Below are 19,257 nucleotides of genomic sequence, written 5' to 3' on the forward strand. Positions count from 1 at the left end.
TTCTGTGCTTAACAGGCCAGTACCTGGGCTGCTCTGACTATCATTTAGAAATCTTTCATATACACTCTCCAGTCTTTAGTGTTTAGGAATACTTACTTGATAGCAACATTTTTTCAGCTTTGGCTGTTGGGGATGAAACTTAGAGTTTCCACACTGCCATATGTGCTAATAAATTGGCATTGTAGAATTTGTGATCATTTTCATAATGGAGAGAAAGTGTTTCCCTTGTTTTCAGCTGTTAGGAGTAAGAGCTGTGATAGCTCTTTGTGCCCCCATAATTGTTTGCCTTTGCAGAGGATACAGTACCTGGAAAGGAAGAAATATTTTGAAGTCCTTAAAATTAATACAAAGTATTTTTCTACAATTAAACAATCTAGTATGTTTTACTAAATCCCAAACCACTTATTATCATTGCAATGGCTGATTTTTAACAGTCTTATCCTTGGGACAACAATATCAGACTTACAATAGGTAAATCTTAGGTTTCTACTCTAGCAAAACAAAGCCATTTATTATATTTACAGATAAGTATACCTACATTTCTTTGTGCTGATTTTGCAGGAGATATGTCCTGAAATTACACTAGGATACTATATGTTATGCTAGTATACTAGAAGCACCTGGGTGTAGTGATAATAAATATATTTAAATAAGCATATACCTATGTAATATAGGGGTTTCAACACTCAGCAGTTCAATTGTTCATATATCTCATTTCTTTTTTTTATAGTGTGCATACATACGACATGCGCTTTGCAACACACACGGATTGACATGGACCAAATGTTTCAGGAATACATGAAATACTTTAACATCTGCATTTTCTGCTACTCAGGTTCAAGAAGTATTAATGAAGAAATGCTCAGCATATGCTCACTCTCAAGCCTCTCTGTGGCGTGCCAAACTGAGTGCCCAAACCAGTCATGTTGGGGTTTGACAGTGTCATGGGACTGAGCCTCATCCATGTTTACCTGGTGTGTGTGCAACATCACTGAGGTGTTGCACGGGTGAGTCAGGGACACTGGTGACTAGGGGTCAGACATCTCCACTTTTCAATCTGTCCCTGACAACCTTCATCCAGGGCCTTTATAAAGGAGAATTACAAGGTTTGTTTCAGTTGATTGCCTTCGTTTATATCATGCACTCCAAAACTGAGATGTTAAATTTTTTATTTTCCAACCTAATTTCCCATCATCTCTGAAGGTGGCTTCTTTAGCCTTCCTCCACTGATAACAAAATGACTGCCATTAAATTCACTGTCTCCTCTCCTACTGTCCTTCACACTCAATTGATCTGGACCTGAATGGGTGCTAAAAACATAGGGAAACTATTATAATTTTCTTTTCCAGGCACCACAAGAAAAGGAAGTACAGTAGTTTCAACTATTAATTTGGCAAAATAGACAAATTTACCTTAAATTGGAAGTAGATTTTTTCTGTCCTAAAGGGAAAAAATCTTGCTTATTTCTTTGCATATATTTAAATATCAATGTGGCACAAACATGTTTCAGATTAAAAATTACTGAAGTGCAAGAACTAAAGGAAAGTTCAATAGTAATGTAAGTGCAGCACAAACTTCTGTATAATACTTAGCTGTAGTATAACCTACATATTTACACCATGAACAAATCTGGTTTTCTTTCTTTAAGATAAAGAATCTGAAGGACATAGGAATCAGTCATTTGGGCACTGAGTAGCCCAGTCTCTGGAGATCTTCTCAGAGTCAGAAACATTCAAGTCAAGCATCAGGGAGAGGAGCAACACGTCTTCCGTAGAAAAGGCAAAAAAACTGCAGAGAAGCTTTAGCCTACTCTGATTCAGAGAGGACTTTTCTGCTTGTACACAATGGCCACTGGGACTGAAGACATTGGTTACAGCTAGAAAGAGGCAGAAACCTCGTTTCATGAAGTGATGCCAAAGGGAGATGTGTAGCCCCTCTGCATTTGTCTGGCTGTATCTGAGTTTGTGTCATTTTATGCAGTAGTGCACTTAGTGGGAAGCAATTACTCTGCTCTATTTGTTGGCCTCTGGTCCTAGCAACAGTGGCAAAATTATCTTTGAACAAGGTCTTTTTATAGGAATCATGAATATTTCTTTATCCTATAATCTCTGTACAGAAAAATCTCCCATCTGTGAATGATTTTATTTACCAATATGTCTTTTTTACTTGATAAAGGCAGGAGGTTCCTTTTAGCCCACCAGGGCTGACAGCTACTGTAGCATTTCAAGATATGCTTTTGACAACAGTGTTTTAGCAATTAAGGGCCAACACTGCATGACTTATCTCTTAGTCTTACTTTTTCATAATCAAGCCTGCAGTGACAATGTTTTCTGTTAGCTTTTTGGGGACTTGCTTCTCCTTGGGATCACACTTGCTCTCAGCTTCATTGCCCTGCAGGCTGACTAACATGGGTGCATGGTCATCCTGTTATTTTCCTGCGTGTGCTGTAACCAGCCATTTCCAAACAAAGCACAGTGTGCTAATGAAGGACATCTGCAGTTTATAAAAAGACATTTTCTGAGGCAAGATCAATGCTACACCCGTGAAGTGACAGGCAGGTTAGAGCAGTCACTGTAGATATGTCCCCTGGGGCATCAAGCATTGATCTGATGTGGATCACACACTCTACAGCTTAATCATAGAATCACAGAATAGTATGGGTCAGAAAGGACCTTTAAATGTCATCTAGTGACACCCCTCTGCAATGATAAGGGACATCTTTCTTTAAATCAGGTTGCTCAGAGACCCATCCAACCTGACCTTGAATGTTTCCAGGAATGGGGCATCCACCGCCTCTTTGGGTTACCTGTGCCAATGTTTCACCACCCTAAATGTAAAAAATGTCTTCCTTACATCTAGTCTGAATCAACACTATTTTAGTTTAAAACCCTTTCCCTTTATGCTATCACTTATCCCTTGTAAAAAGTCCCTCTATGGCTCTCTTGTAGCCATCTTCAGGTAGCTGCTATAGGTCCTCCCCAGATCTTTCTCTTCTGCAGGCTGAGCAGCCTCAACTCTCTCAGCCTGCCTGCATAGGGGAGGGTGGTCCAGGCTGCTCCTCATGCTCGTGGCCCTCCTATGAATTGCCCAACAGGTCCATGGAGTGCTCAGCAGGCCTGCTGGGGTGCCCGGGCGGGATCTGCCCCTCAGAGCGGTCAGAGACCGGGAGAAGACAAGACCCGATGCGTCCCCAGGCGGGTGGGGCGGAATCTCCCTTCACACACCCGCGCCCCCCTGTTCCTAGGCCGTTGTCCCGCTTGTCCCAGCATGAACAAAGGACTCGTTTTTAGGACGAATCAGCTCCTGGAGGTGCACAGAATTCCCCATTTGAACTACAGAGGGAGCCCGGGGCTGTGCTTTGGAGAGCGGAGAGCCGCGGGCTGGCTCGGAGCCGCGTCCGGCGCGGCCTCGGGCGCTCCGCTGCCCCCGCCAGGGAGAGCGGGGCACAGAGCTGGGCTACCAGCGTTCTACACCGCGGATCTGGCCGCCCGCTGGGTCCCGCTCTCATCCTGCACACTGCCAGCTCTAATCATTACAATGTTCTTAGCGTGGTTTGCGAGCAAACGAAACCGCGGGGGGGCTGCTTCAGGCTCCCGGAACGTAACGCAGTGAGCGGTGAGATGGCTGGTCTTAATGGAAGCGTAAACTTCTGCAATACGCTGGAAACTTCTGCTCCTTTGTTTTCCCTGTGAGGTAAACAATTTCTGTCTGCTTTTATCCCTGGTGCGGATTCCCGTAAAACCTGAATACGATTTGCATTGCTCATCTGTCTGCACATTTTGTAACTTTTATGGCAGCATGTTATCACGTGCAATAGCGTCAAGATTTAAACACCGGGAATGGAAACCGGACGAAGAAGGAGATATGTGTGAGAAATAAATATGAGGGATAGAGTTTGTGGAGCTTTGTTTTAATTTTATAATCATTCCTTGAAACAGAACCTGGGTTAATAATCTAAACCAAAAGCATACAAATGAGGTATGTCTCAATGTCGTATTACCTCATATTCTTATTAAAATCTTCAATATTACATTCTTTTGTGATTAGGACCAGAGGGTTCAGCTTGCTAAAAAAGAAAGATATCAGTAAAAGTACTCATCTCCTTAATAAAGTGTATTCCAAAGGATAATTCAGGTTCACACAGAGCTAAATATGCTTTATATTCAGTACCGTCATGGCAAGTTAAAATATAGTTGAGATTAATAAAGCACAGCACAGCAGGAACAAATCATCTTTATCAATTCAAAGCCATCTTTTCTTTAACTTGGTGGAAATTAAGGAAGAATCAGAATTAATTGGTATCTGGACCAGATGCAGAAGACGATTTTGTGAATTACATCACCTCCATCTTATCTCTAATCTTTTAAGCCCTTTTTACCCAAAGGGCCTTTTCAGACATGCTAAACTGGCAGTATTATAAGGCTGCAGCAGGACAGTATTGCTATTCCAATGATTTATAACCAAATACTTCACTTATTAGCAAAGGCTAATACTGGATCCATCAGTCCAGACGCAAGTAAATTAGCCATTAACTTTCTGACACCTAGCATAAAACAGCCAGTTAAGTCTAGCCATCCGAGCAATTAATTTAGGTTCTCTTTGTGGACACCATGGGGATTTTAAAGTGGGCTGAAACTACTTGTGTATCTCTGTTGACTAATTTATATTAAATGCCCATTATTTAGACTATTGAAGCTAGGGAAAAATTAACTCTCCTCTCTTAGCTCTAGTAGGACCCATGTTCGCACAGGTATGTGTCTGCTCCTACAGGTTTCAGTGGAAGATACTTCAAGGTCTACGCCTAGGTAGCTTCTACATAACACTTTTCACCTTTAGATTATAAATGATTTCACAGAGGAAAACATCAACTTTGTTACTAAATTTTATATTGGGAAACTAAGGTACAGATTAAAATTAATTCTGTAATATCCTGTGAATATTTGATTGAAGATTCCTGTGAGGGAAATTACTTGGTCATTCTCCTTTCCAAAACTCAATGGCATTCAGGGAAACTGGCATACAAGAGATTCAAAACAAAATGGGAGTGGGAGCTGCACCCTGGCAAGTGAATCACTGCCAGGGTGCAGCCAGGACTGCCTCACAGCAGGAGGGAAGCTGAAAGTGAGGGTAATAGCAAGACAGGCAGAGGCAGTGTCCTCACTGGTAGAAAGATGGTCCCATCCCTTGGTACCCAAGCAGAGTGGCTCTAGGGAAGCCAGGGTCATCTCAGAGCCCAGTGACTACCAGACAGGCTTACAGAGATTAAGCAAATCTAAGGATATTCAAGCCAGGGCCAGTGAAGAAGTTCTGATGATGCACTGGCAAATATTCCTTTGCACCATACATAAGTAAACTGAAGACCTGTCCCTATCGCTTCATAGTACAGATGCTAAAAGTTTAGCAAGCTTAAAAAACTAACAGGCAAAATTGATGAGGTAAAAAAACCTATCAAGAGCTGTTAAATTCAGCACTCGCATCTTCAGTGAAGGAAGCCTTGGTACTTTGACTTATTGGAGCCTTATTGGAGTAGATTCATTCAGGAATATTAGTTACACATTCATCCCAATCCTAACCTTCCCTAGGCTCCTGCCATCAGAACACCATTGATTAACACTGCCAGTTTGGCCAGCCAGGCAGAGCTGTGGCACAGTACACCAGGTGTATGCTCTTGGCACAGCTCAGAGGTGGCTACCAACACCTCCTCCCTCACCTGGCTGGCAGCTCGTGAGCCATTGTAACTCAACTCCTTCGTAGCTGTATGGAGAGATGCTTCAGTTATACCTCCTCTACAACCAGGCTTCATATTCTGTTTTGGAGGATTTAGGTTTATTCTAATTACTGTGTTTTTTTCCTTGTGTTTAAGGCTGTTTTGTCTGCCTGGGGTGATGACAAATGCACAGCCAAACTGAAATGTTGATATATCTACATTAAGAAAATGGGTGTATCTCTTTTTTTATGTAATTAAACCAATTATTTTTATCATTATGCTCCCACAATACTACTTGCCTATGAAAATGCATATAAACTTACCATGATTTTAGTCTTTATGCTTTTATTTGGTTTATGCTCTTTTTTTTGTTTGTTTTTTGAGGAGGAACACAACAGAGTTCTTTTAGCCCTTCCCAGTTCCTTCCAAATCCATTTGCCAGATACATCTATATCTGAAAGTCAAGAAGAAATCCAGAAACATTGCATTTTTACTATAAATAGGGACTGAAAGGACAGTTTGGAAACAGGGGAAAGGCTGCAGTGCCAATCACTTCACTGCTTTTTTGGTGGCTCCCTATTCTTCTGGATTTTTGCCATCTAGAAAGAGTGATCAGGTTGGATTTTTTCATAGCTTGGCTGATCAAAGGAGATTATGTATTTGTAAAGAGAAATTCTAGAAATTGTAAATGGATATTCAGCTCCACTTTCCACCCAACAATTTTAAAATGGTCAAAGCTGTCTTCATCAAGAGAGGGATTGTTTACAAAAATATCACAGATTTAATTGTTTTATATATAGTTTCTTTTTGAAATCAGAGGAAGAGATCCTAAAAGATACTCTAAATACTCTCATCTATTTTGCTGCCAAGGCAAATTTACTTCTACCACATATTTGCTAGTGCAGTACTCAAATAACAGTGCTTGGAGCTGCTTCTGTCACAACCATGAAGCATCACTCACCCTTTCAACAGTGGCACCTTCTGCTCCCTATAGCCTAGAACAAGATTCTTCCAGGGTTCCCAACAGATAGTTCAACCAAGTAAATTCAAAATTACAAGTATTTGTCTGCAATCCACACAGATGCTTCTTGTCTTTTTTTGTTCATTTTATTTTTCTTTTTTGGTATAGCTCCAGTCAGGACCAAAACTGGGGATTACCACAAATTGTGCAGGACTGGACTTTAGGAGGTCCTCAAATGACTACATCTAAAAGTGCTGCAGGTCACAGGAGAAAATGTATTACTAATAAAATCCTTCAGCTGGAAAGAGATCAAATACAACGTGGATCACCAAACTACTTCAGTGCTATCCCAAAATTATTTTTGCATATAACAATGGCATCATGAATTTTTAGGAAGAAAACCTGGAGGAGGTGCATGTTTCATCAATAAACTTATTAAGTTAATCATTTTCGTACTCACAGGAAAATGGTATTCGTTGCCTGTGTGTCTTTGAATGCTTGTTGGTTTATTTAAAAATGTTTGCAAGTCCTGAACTTTACATTATTCTTGTTTCTCATTATCAGTTAATTGCCATCATTAATCATTGTTTTCTTGATTAAAAAGTAACAGTCAGTTCAATACCATGTGAAATGGATGACTAATCACAACTCAAGAGTAATAAAGAGTTGAAATAAGTGTTCACGAACAAGTTGTCATCTGTAATTTGTCCTCATAAACTAGTTGGCAAATACTTATGTGCAATGAATACTTCTATACAATCTAAGATGAGCTTGAATATGATTTATAAACAGGGAAAAATAGTTGAATTCATCTCATATTTCATTTGCAATAAATAATTTGGACAAATACAGTTATCAGAGGGGGGAGCAGAAGGCCTTTATAGAAACTATCTACAATGCAAATGAGTTGCCTTATGCTATCAAAGTTTTAAAGCGCCAGGTGCCGACGGAATTTAGCAATGCTGTTCTGTAACCCTAATAGTACTCCCACTTCAGAAGGTTTTGATAGATTTTTCTTTTCTCTCTTAATTATTTAATTGCTCTTTTTGCCACTTCATCTTTCTCTTGTAGTCATAGGGTGATAGATGGACTCCATGCAGACTGCACTGCCTATTGCTTCAGTATATTTGGTCCACCAGTATTAAATACTCTTTGAGCAGGATTCAGTTATCTATATTAAGGCATCATCTGTGACAATCTGAGATTCTTAGATTGTTAGCCTGTGGAGAGCTCATTGCCAGTTGGAGAGGGGCTGAAGACCAGCCGCAATACCTTAGGCTTCTCAAGTGGAATGTAGAAGATAGCACAGGGGCAGTTGATTGGCAGAAGAAACCTTCATTGCCTGTAATGAATCTCAGGAAACCTCACCTACATGTGAAGGACATATTTACAAACCTAATCTTAAATAGCCTAATCTGGATTAGTAGCCAGCCTCCAGAATAGTGACGTGAAACTCACTCATAGTCTTGCATTTTTATGTGCCCCCAAAAAAGCATTCTATCTCTGTATTTTCAAGTATTTTGAAAATAATGTGATTTTTTTGCATTCATCTGCACCGAAGTTCAAGCATCTAAATTCATTGATTACACAAGTTTTTTACTTTTCTCCAAAGGGATCAGTCTTTTTTCATGTTTTCTTTTTCTTGCCTATATGCCAGCATTCTGAGAGTCATTTTTTTTCCTCTATTCACATGCAGACTGAGCCCATTTCCCTTCCCATCCTGGTATAACAAGGTACTATGGAAACAAGCTGTTTATGTAGTCTCTTACAAAACTAATAAAGCTATTAGCTAAGAGCATGGGTAATGATGTACTACATGATACATGGTGCACGTCTCTGAATTAGAAAAGGAGTCCCCAAAAGCTTACACAACATAATTGGGCAAAAGAAAGAACTTTTGCTTGTCAGGATCCTTACAACAGCAAGTCAAGAACTCACCTGAGTATTTTGCTTTTAAAAAAGAGAGTGATCTAATCCAGCTAACTTGGATGCTTTACTTGTACTCATATTTAAATTGCCAGGTAAAGAAGTTTTTCTGTAAGAAGCTTTTATATTCACTAGAGAGAAATAGATGACAGTTAAGACCTCTTGAGGAAGAAAACTGCTTTCCCAAGAGCAGGAAGCTTGGTTTGCTGGAACTGTTCTAACCCCAAAACCTTCGGGGTCATCTACCTCTGCCCTGTGAGTATCCATCACTCTTCAGAAACCTTCAGAAGCATGAATGGGATAATCACCCAAAGAGTCAATCAGAGCCTGAAACAAGAAAGCTGTGTCCCACCTTCCAGATATGTTCAGTAATGTTTATTTGTGTATAGAGGGGGCTGTTACCATCTAGGTAGCTAGTGACAAATTTCTCTTAAGACATTGGTTCCATTTTTTTTCACCATGGAAGCAGCAGATAGATTCTGACAGCAGTAGTTACCAGGTTTGTGATATTTTTTTTCCTTTTGAGCCCAAACCCATTTGTTTTGATACATTTACCACTGCAAAAGTGAAAAAGTGATGTGATATCTTGACATTCAGGCATTTAAAACAAACATCATTCCTCTGACATGTTCTGTTCTATAAAGTTGAAATTATTATCACAAAAAAAAATCATTTTCCAGTATGAGCTTCAAGAGAAGAAAAGTATGTGAGTGTGGGCACAAGTGAGAATCTGTGAGTGTGTCTGTGTAATTTTTCTAGTTAGAGATATCCTGTTCAAAGCTACCTCCAGCATAGTGATTAGTAATACTATCCAAAGTATAAATCAAGAGATACAAATAGAAAGAAAACATCTTGGCTTCTTTGAATAGCTGCTACAGCAGATCTTTTTCTTGGCCTACAAATTACTCTAGTGTTTCTAAGGGAATGAAATACATCATCTTTTACTATTAGCTATTATTGCTACATGCCTGAAGGGATAGAGTAGCGTGTTTCTATTTCAATTACTCAAACTACTTTACTGGATATGGATTGAGCAGATTTGACCCTATAAGAACAAATGCTGTTATTACATTTAATGATTAAAATCCTGCTTGTACTCAGCTAAAATATAAATCAGCAGTTTGGAAGAACAGGCTTCAAGCTAAATAAAATTGCTTTGGGACACCAAATAATTCAGAGAATTACCAATGGGCTATTCAGGCTTTCACCTCTATAGCAGGTCACTAATTGGATTTAGACCAGTTTCATAGTGGTGATGTGAATTTGGAACCAAAATTATTATGTCTGCTTTGCAGCCTTCAGTGCCTAGTAATCTCCATCAAATTCCTAAAAAGTAACTATATCAGGATGTGCATGACAGAAAATTACTCACCCAGCCATATTAGGTAGATATGTCATATTTTGGAGTTGCCTATTTGTCTCCATTAAACAGAGGAAGTATCAAGATTACTAGCCCAGAGTTAGACTATTTGTTTCTAGATTAGAAACCTTAAATTAGAGAAAGGTACAGAGTACCTGGTTGATGAGGGAAATTTTGTCATATACAGAAGTTGGATAAATGCTTTTTCCTGAATTTCTAGACCTCAAAAATAAGAAATTATTTTCCTACTACGAAAAAAAAAAAATCCAAGAAAAAAGCATATATATAAAACAAGAGAAATACTGATATCCTCCTTGTCTTACCATGAAACACTGGATATTAGTAGGATGCTAACAATTTCAGACATAGCCTTTGGTTTTCATTTTACTTTCAGGCTAAATTTCAAAAATCCACAGTGATTCAGGATGGAGATGAGGGCAGAATATGCCTCTTCAATACATGGAACACATTTACAACTGGAGGTGGGTTGGTCCATAATACTAAGAATTTATTACTTCTTTATCTGTTCTATCAGCTGATATGTCCTACTTTCCTCCTTCAATTTAGTACAGACTCATGAGTCAGGAAGGGCCCTGCAGGATTATTTTATCCCAGGGGAATGCCAGGATCTCATATAATATCTCTTCAAGCTCCTTTTGATTCTAATTGCTTTGTGATTTCATGCAAAATTCTGCTCTAGTCTGTATTGTTCATCATATGAAGTTTTACTGGAACTAGCCAACTGGTTTGCTGTGGGGCTTGGTGGGTTTTGTACAGCTAGTGGTAGCTTTCCTTGAAAGCTTACATCTTGGATAGCCACACTTTGGTACTGGGGCAAAGGGTCTCACTGAGTAGTCTGAGCTCTCAGGGTGTGAAGGGGCAAATATCCATTGGTATTTGGCTGGGAAACACTTGGTCATTGTCTCATTTCTGCATCTGAGTCTGCAACTTCTCCCTGCCAGTTGGTGTGTGAGAATTATTTCTGAGCTTTTAGACAGGGACAAAGCATTTGAACTGTTCTGAGGCCACGTCTTTTCTCCAAAAATATTCTAAATTCTAAATTCTTCTAAACAAGAATTCCAGAAGTCTCTGTTGTAAAGGCTGAAGAGGAAATCTCTTAGAATTCAGTTTGCTCTGGATTCACAGAGGAGTTGACTTCCCTACCAAAGCAGTTTAAAGGAACAAAACCAAAAAAATATATTGCACAGTACAAGCAAACACACTTGTACATTCTCAAAACTCAGCACCTGCATTGTAGGTAGACATTCACTGCTGATTGAAGAGGTCCAGCTATAGGCAGTATCCTATTCTAAATAAAAACAGCATGACAATGCAGCTCTGAGAAACATGCCAAACATTCCTCAGGACTTCTGACAGCAGGCAGCCAATTACTTTGAAAATAATGGGTTCTGTCTTATGACTGCAGCAGCAACACAAATGTATCTCCCTTGATCCCAACATCAAGGTAGAGCTTTGCATTTCCAATATTTGAATTCAATCAAAGCAAAGGTTTCAATGTTATTTGTAATTTTTTTATGGTGAGTGGCAGCTTGTTGGCTTTTTCTGCAATCAGATGTAACAGCGGCAGGGTTAAAAGAGATATATAAATAATAGATGGTTTCTCTCACCTAAAGAGGGATCTGCCAATTCTTGCCCTCCTTTTAATTTTGGGAAGGGAATATAATTTAAAAGATGACATATTTTTTCCCATCAAGTCAATGAAGAAGGAAGCCTCCAGAAGAACAATGGCTGATGCCATAGCATGACTATCTGACAGGCTTGAAAAGTGACTGTAAAATTGCCAACACAACAAGCCTTTTATCTTAGATGATAGTAATTGAAGCTTGTGAATTGCATCCAAGGAATAGGAGGAGATATATGATGTCCTCCTACCTCTTTTCTTACTGTTTTAATTATCATTATTTTAAAATATATATATAAATATTCAGAAAATAACATCCCCTTTTTTTTTAATTCCTCTAAATGAGTTACAGGAATATCATCACTACACCGCTGAATTTGGCTTTATTCCTAGCATAAAAATACATTGCTCTTTTCAAATTTCTTTGCCTTTATGCCTATTTTCTGAGTAAATGGTAGCCCTAGATGCAAATAAATGTCTTTGGAGGTTTACTCACAGGCCCATTCAGTTAATGGGAAAACTTGCCCCATGTACTAATACAGTCAAGGTCTTTCTATGTGAGCGGCTGTCACAGGGCTTTACTGAGCAGGCTGTAGCCTTCAGCGCTCAAAGGGACACACCCAAGACCCAATTGCAGCCTGGATTTGTGTGTTGCAGTGAGTGGAATGTGGTTGATTCAAGGCTTTTCCGTGCTCCTGTGTGAGCATGGAGCCAATGTGGGCAGCCCACATGGGCTCTGGCGCTGTCACGGGGCAAGGCGAGGCTGTGGCGTTCACCGGGTGCCTCCTCCCTTTGGATGCTGCAGGGCTTCCCTTTGAGTACGGCCAGGCGGCTTGGCTCCTACACTGCAGCCTGCCAGGACGAAGGGGACAGTGAGCCTGAAACTTGGCTCACTTGGCTAAGACTAGAGCACTCTGACAGCTGCCAGCGTGCAATTCAGACACAGAAACTTGATCCTGGCTTAAACTTTGGATTTGCCTTGCAGAGATCTCCACAGCAGCTCTTTTCTGCACATCTTATTCTGGAATGGTAAAGCTGAGTTCAGTGTCATCCTCAGGCTAACAAGGTTTGAATTTATACCTCCCAGAAGTACTGGAGGGTACATGAATTTGCAGGCTCACCTGGGTAGAAAGATGCCTCCACATCTGTTTAAACTGCATTTTTGCAGCCAGGCATGCAGAATTCATGGCACTCAAAGGAAGAACAGCAGAAGAGCTCAATTCTGTACCTGGGAATAAAAACAACTGTGTACCCAGATGTGCTTACAGGATGCTGTGTGCTCATTCTACCCTACATTGGTACTGAAGGGAAAAGGTCATCCAGGAAAAGAAAGGCTTTTTCTTCCCCTGATGAAGCACCTAATATCTAAACTGGATATATGCTCTGTCTCACCTTTTCTGACTCTCTATATTTTTCACACCTGCTTTAGAGAGGAAGGATGTAGGGGATTTTCTTAAGATTATACCTGATTTACAGCAAGGATATCCTTCTCAGTTGTACAATCTCTCATCTTAATCTGAACAATGTGAACATTAATTTAAATCCTTAGTCATCTACTTCCTGACCATATGCCCCACATTTGGTGGAGTTAATCATCATTTGTACAATAAATTCCACAAGTTCTTAACTGAGGTCAGCGTCATCCAAATAACTTAATCTTGGACCCAGCAAACTTAATAATTAGATCTTATGACAGAGGATATACATACTTCCACAAGTGCTTTAAGCCAATATAAAGCCTTATTCTCCCAAAAGACTGATTTCAACCTGTGCTCCACATGTCTGCTTTTTAGCATGCAGGTGGCCATATGGTTGTCATCTTGCTGATCTAGCTGACTGTGTGCAGCCACAGAAGTGCCTGTGCTCAAACTCACATTTCATGGGTCCATGTGCGCATGATAGAAGGGGGAACAAGTAGGAAAAGGCTTCTCTTTGTGGCACACAGACTGGCTTAAACTGCCTGTGTCGCATTATTTAATACAAATGAGCAATTATAACCACCAGAACTCCATCCTAAGAAGCAGACACCAAGGGAGTCTGCTCCAAAATATCAGTGACATTCTGGCATATAAGCAGGAACTTTTCAATCAAGTCCAAGCAGCTTAGAGGGAGTTTTCTGTGATCACTGTCCTCTATTTGGTCTTCCTACATGATATTTTTAGTGCTGGAGCTGTTATCTTGAATTTGAATCCTCCGTGGAATAAGGGGAGTTAAAATGGGATTATTGGCACACTTCATGGATGGCAGCAGTATGCTGAGCTATTGAGGCAACAAAAAAAAAAGTGAAATATTCCTTTTCCAGCTTTAAAAGTAACAGTTCTCAGGATAATCTGTAATTTCTTTTACAAGAACATAAGGAGTGCATCACTGAGTTAGACCAAAGGCATGTTTAACCCAGTTCTTGGTTTTGACAGCAACCAATAGCAAAGGCATCAAGAAGACATTAGGAAAGAAAGAAAAAACAAGTCAATAGCAAACTGTCCCTGTTCAACAGCTTAGGGTCTTCTTCAGCCACAAATTATATCAGAGGCTCATGTTTGACTTTATATTACAACTCAAGTAGGCTGATATAAATATTTCCCCCCCAGATCTGCCCTCTGCCCATTAGTGTTTAGTTCTGGGATCTCCCAGTATCTCTATGGATGATTTTCATAGTACAATAATGTGAAAATACAGAATTTGCTTGTTTTAAGTTTCCCAGGCAACTTCAGTGTGTGTTACATTTATTATTGTCTATTCACTTTTTCCATTGATTCCACTTTTTTTCTCTGCCCTTTTCCCCAGTAGGTCCCTCCCCAGACTGCAGTATTTCCTTCTACAAAATAGCTGTGCCAGACTTTGAATTACTACTGATTGTGCCTGGGTATATTTTCTACCTTTTTTTTTTTTTTTTTCTTTTTTGTCCAGGGGTGATGATGAACATTATGCATGAGGAAGAACTGTAAATGATCTGTAACTGAATCCTCACAATCAAGAGCCCTGCTCATCCAGCTGCAAATTCAGGTACTCTTTCTGCTCTCACTTCTCATCCAGCTGTTAGACACAAATGGTTTAAATGCCAACAGATTTACCTCTTCACTTCTCTCCATTTCCCTGTCTGTTTACTTACAGTTTGCTTGGGATCCTCCATTGGAGTGAAGCAACTTACTTGCTACTAAATTTTCTTCCTACTCTTAACTCTCCTGGTTAAGACCTCAGCAGTGGCACAGGTGAAACTGCATCAAGTTCAGTCCTCCTCTGGTGTTTTAGTACCAGCTAACTCCAGTTTTTTATTTCAGATGCTTAAAATACTAGAGCTACAATGAGTCCAGAAGAGCCTGAAGGCCAGCACAGAGGGCTTGGCACTGAACACTATGAGTGCAGGACATTGACTTTGGCCATGACTGCAAGCACTCCTGCATGAGAATGCTGTTGTGTTATCAGATCAGGAGCAGAAAGGGCCTTCCAGGAGCACCTGCTACTGTTTTGTTTTTTTTTTTTTTCCTATGAGGCAACCTAGATGTGAGTCTCTGAAACAGAAGACTGAATCCAAGTCTATTGACTCCCAGATTAGTGCTCCAGTCTCAAGGTTATTTCTACCTCTCTGAGCTCTGTATTTTGTGCAAAGTCCATACTGCCAGCTGGGTGTCTCAGATCATGTCTGACAGACTGACATGAGCATGCAACTATCTTTACAAGTCACAGACAGACTGAGACCCACAGCCTCTGGGCATCTGTACAAGCAGAATTTAAACCATGGAGGAAAACAGGTGCTTGCAACTTCTTAGAGATCTAAACAAACTCAGAGATTGAATCCCTTTGTTAAGCGCTCAGTGCTTAAAGTACAAGTGGCAAGCAGTGACAACCATTTATTTTTTTTAATAAAAACTCTAATGAATTTAGGCTTGTACTTATATAAAAGGGAGGGAGGTAGTCTGTCTATATATGTGTACCCATTTACTGTGCACATAAATCTATTAAATATACATTTTATATTTATGTACATATGGTACATATACATGTACAGGTATATATGTACACATATACACATGTGGGTTTAATAGAATAAACTTTCTCATTTGGCTATTTAAGGCAAGATTTCTAAATGAAAATTAGTGCCAAAACCCCATTAAGTTTTCTGACTTATTCCCTCTCACTTCTCTTAAAACTCATGCTCAGCCAACAAATATGGTCACAAAACCCTCTATATTCCATTCACAGAAACTCCAGTCTCATCTTTCTGAAGTCTTCATCTGAACATTTTTCTTTTATTTCTTTTTCCCACTTTTTCTTCAACTTCTCTAAATATATATTAATGAGTTATTATTAGACCTTATTTTTTATCCAGGCTATTCTTCATGTCTTTTCTAGAATATTTGCATTTGTGGTTCTGATTTCCATCCAACAATGACAATTTTGGTATAAACTGCAGAAATGAGAGGAAATACTACATCATCTCTGGATGCCTCATTGCAGTTTTCTAAGGTATGGAGTTTATCTCCTGATGCCCTGGAGTCAGAATTAAACCCCTTCCCAAGAGAACAGGGGCATTAGTTCTGGCAGTGCCTACCTGTTTTCCATATGCACAGTACCTGCAGAGCTGTGTCATTTCACTTAGACACCTACAGTGGGATCCATAAAGCAGAGCTTGACAATTTTTAGCTGCCTTGATGACAGTAACTTTTATTCTGAACTGAAATCTTTGACTGAAAACAGGTTTAATTAAAACAGTGAGAGCTTGTGTGTAAACCAGCCCTTAGGCACCTTCACAGAGCCATATAAATCAGAGCCATACAAGACATGTTATGTTCCTGAATGCATCTGCCTGTCAGAGGGAGCCCACCCATGCAGGATATCTTGTGGCATTTTATTCAGCCTAGTTTTAAAAGCCCAAATCATTCCGCCATTTATTCCAACTTGCACAATATACTCAGAGCAAATGCCCTGACTACTTAAGGTCATTTAAAAACCCTACAACACTGTACATTAAAATTGCTACCAGCAGTATCCTGTTCAATTCACAAATAAGATAATTGCAGCACTACATAAATTCTTTTTACAGTTTCAGCTTGTTACAGTGCTTTTATTTATTATGACTGCTACAATTTTTTAATAACACTTTTATTTTAGTTGTGGCTGTTTGTGACAGAAGTCTAAATATATTGCGTAGGGAAGTAGGTAATATCATTCCTTTGTAAAGGACTTTGTAAAAACTGCTGTCATGGCAGTGCAGAGCTAGAACTAAATACCAAGGCAGCAGGACAGTTAGGAGCATATTTGTTCTACCTAAACTTCAAGACAGCCTAGACAAGATAATAATGGACATTTGAAGTAGCAGCCACGTTCTACTACTGCCATGAATAAATTTAACCATTCCCACAGAAAAACTAGTAACATAGAACAGATGAGAGAGGGAAGACATGATGTTTTTCTTTAAATTCATTTGGGAGAATACATCAGAACTGGCCTCCCCATCTCTGAAGAATCAGTATGATCCACTCTCCGCCATCACAGCCATTTGGCTTCCAGGAGATCTGCCAAAGACTGGAGTCATCTCACAGGTGGGTTTGTTTAGGTTCCTCTGCAGCTTCATGGTATCCTTACCTTTCACTGACACGCAGACACGGGTAGGAGAAAAAAATACAGAAACTAAGAAAGGTAAAAATGCCGTAAGATACCTCACCAAGGGGAAGTTCTGCAAGAAGAAAAATCTAAGTTCATGCAACGTACACCATAAGTCTCCTGGCTGGACCCCAAACCCTTCTTTACATACCATTTTCTGGCACAGAATGTAAATATAAAGATTTTACTGGTGGGTACATTTGTAGCTACAGATCTACAGTGCTAAATTGCACCATAACATATTACTTCTCTCACAAGACTGCAACAAGTTTTAACTCATTTCCACTTGTAAAGGGGAATTTTGAAGAAGGAGCAGTGAAAAATAAAAAGCCATTGATACTACGAGAAAAGAAGAAGAATGCTCTGAAAAAACATGGATGTGAAAAGAGCTGTTTCCAGCAATCATGCAGTGCCTCTGCCATTTATCCACTTCTCTGTCTTCCTCTCTTTCAAGAAGCAGGTGCCCAAATAGATTTGCTCATGGATTCAGATTCTATGCTTCTTTTCAAAATGCTCATCATCAGGAATAAAAAAAAACTAGAAAAGGAGAAAAGAAACCACACCTAGACTTCAGCAAGGCACTGATGAAAGGCTTTTCCTTGATAGTCAGAGGGGGGATACTGAAGGGGGTAATTAAAAAGAAAAAAAAAAAAGGTAGGGTGTACTTCACAGTCAGGCACCAAATAAAAATGGAGTCTGTGAAACCCAAAAGGGAAGAGAGGTTGTCATTTTAGAGCCTTCTGCAGCACTGAACGAGCACAGAAGCCATTTTCCTTGCAAACACTCAGAGAGGAAATTATTCCTTCAAATAAACAGTCTCTGAGCCATGGCTTAAGACAGCATGTAAGAGTACATATGTTTGAGTGCAGTCACTCCAGATTTTGCTTTACTTGCATTGCAGCATATTGTGACCTACATTAAATGGTTTCTGTGCACTGACCACAGAACAAGCAGTCTCCAGTGACAGAGCCCAGCATGCAGACAGCTCCATTTCATTAAGAAAACAGTGCAGAATGCTACAGCTTTGCTGTTTGCCATTTTAGAACAGCAATGTACATCTGCCACAGTACAGACACCACTGGGGAATATCAGTTGGGTACTGCAGCACTATGAGAGGGGTTAGAGGCATCTCTGTTCCTGCCTAAAGTCCCCATCTCAGCTGATTCCATCCCAAAGACAGCAATGCACCTCACAGTGCCATGTGGCAGATTAGATGCTAGTGCCCTGCTGATGTGCCTGCAGTGGTTCCAGTTTCCACGAAGTTTACCAGTGGAGGTCAAAAGCCAAAGGCCACGTGGATCCTCCATGTATTTGCTGCCACACATTCACAGTGCCATACGAGAGGCAATAAGCCTCTGCACTTAAGCTGGCTTCCATGGTTCCAGCTTGAAAATGATGGGCAAAAAACATTCTAACCCCTTAAACAGATCACAGGGAGTACATGGCAATAGTAACAACGTCCAGGTGCTAGTCAGCAGAGCTTGTCCATGGGATTACTGCAAAGAATTCCTAATCCCAGTTTTACAGAAAAGAAACTGAGATGGCTAAAGCTAATTGATTTTCTTGCACTGTAGCACAGATATACTAAAAATGAAATGTAGTCTTTACTATGTTTTTTTTATAATGGAAAGAAATAAAAAATAAGTGGATGTGGACATTAATATATACAGAATTAAGTGCATATATATCTTGCAGACATACATGAAAAAAAGAGTAGAAAATAAGTCTGTATAAGAAGAAATTACTGTGTAAATTTAGAAAATGCCAGCTCTAAAATTCCTTCTGTAACCTTCTAGCACTTTAAAGAAGCAGTCTTCCATTGCCACAGAAAATGCTATATTTTCTCAGATGTCAATAATGGCTGTAACTAGGAGTAAATATGGCTATAAATGCCATATATATGCAAATGGTCATATGTGATATTGCATAAATAAGTTTAATAACAACTCTATTTATTCCTAAATACTGACTTTGCAATCTTATTGTTCATTAAATCTGTATGTTGAACACAGACAGGATCACTTTCTATATTTACATAAATGCATTCACCACTTTTCTGC

General features: G+C 39.6%; 1 long non-coding RNA gene across 1 annotated transcript; it reads left to right on the forward strand.

Moving 5' to 3' along the window:
* Positions 1 to 3,009: 3,009 nt before the first annotated feature.
* On the forward strand, positions 3,010 to 17,720 carry LOC146768689 (uncharacterized). Its single transcript, XR_014954424.1, has 2 exons — positions 3,010 to 3,693; positions 14,504 to 17,720. It is a non-coding gene; the product is annotated as an uncharacterized LOC146768689 (long non-coding RNA).
* Positions 17,721 to 19,257: the final 1,537 nt, after the last annotated feature.

This window comes from Lonchura striata, chromosome 1 (assembly GCF_050655825.1).
Source record: "Lonchura striata isolate lonStrDom1 chromosome 1, ASM5065582v1, whole genome shotgun sequence".
Taxonomy (NCBI): Eukaryota; Metazoa; Chordata; class Aves; order Passeriformes; family Estrildidae; genus Lonchura; species Lonchura striata.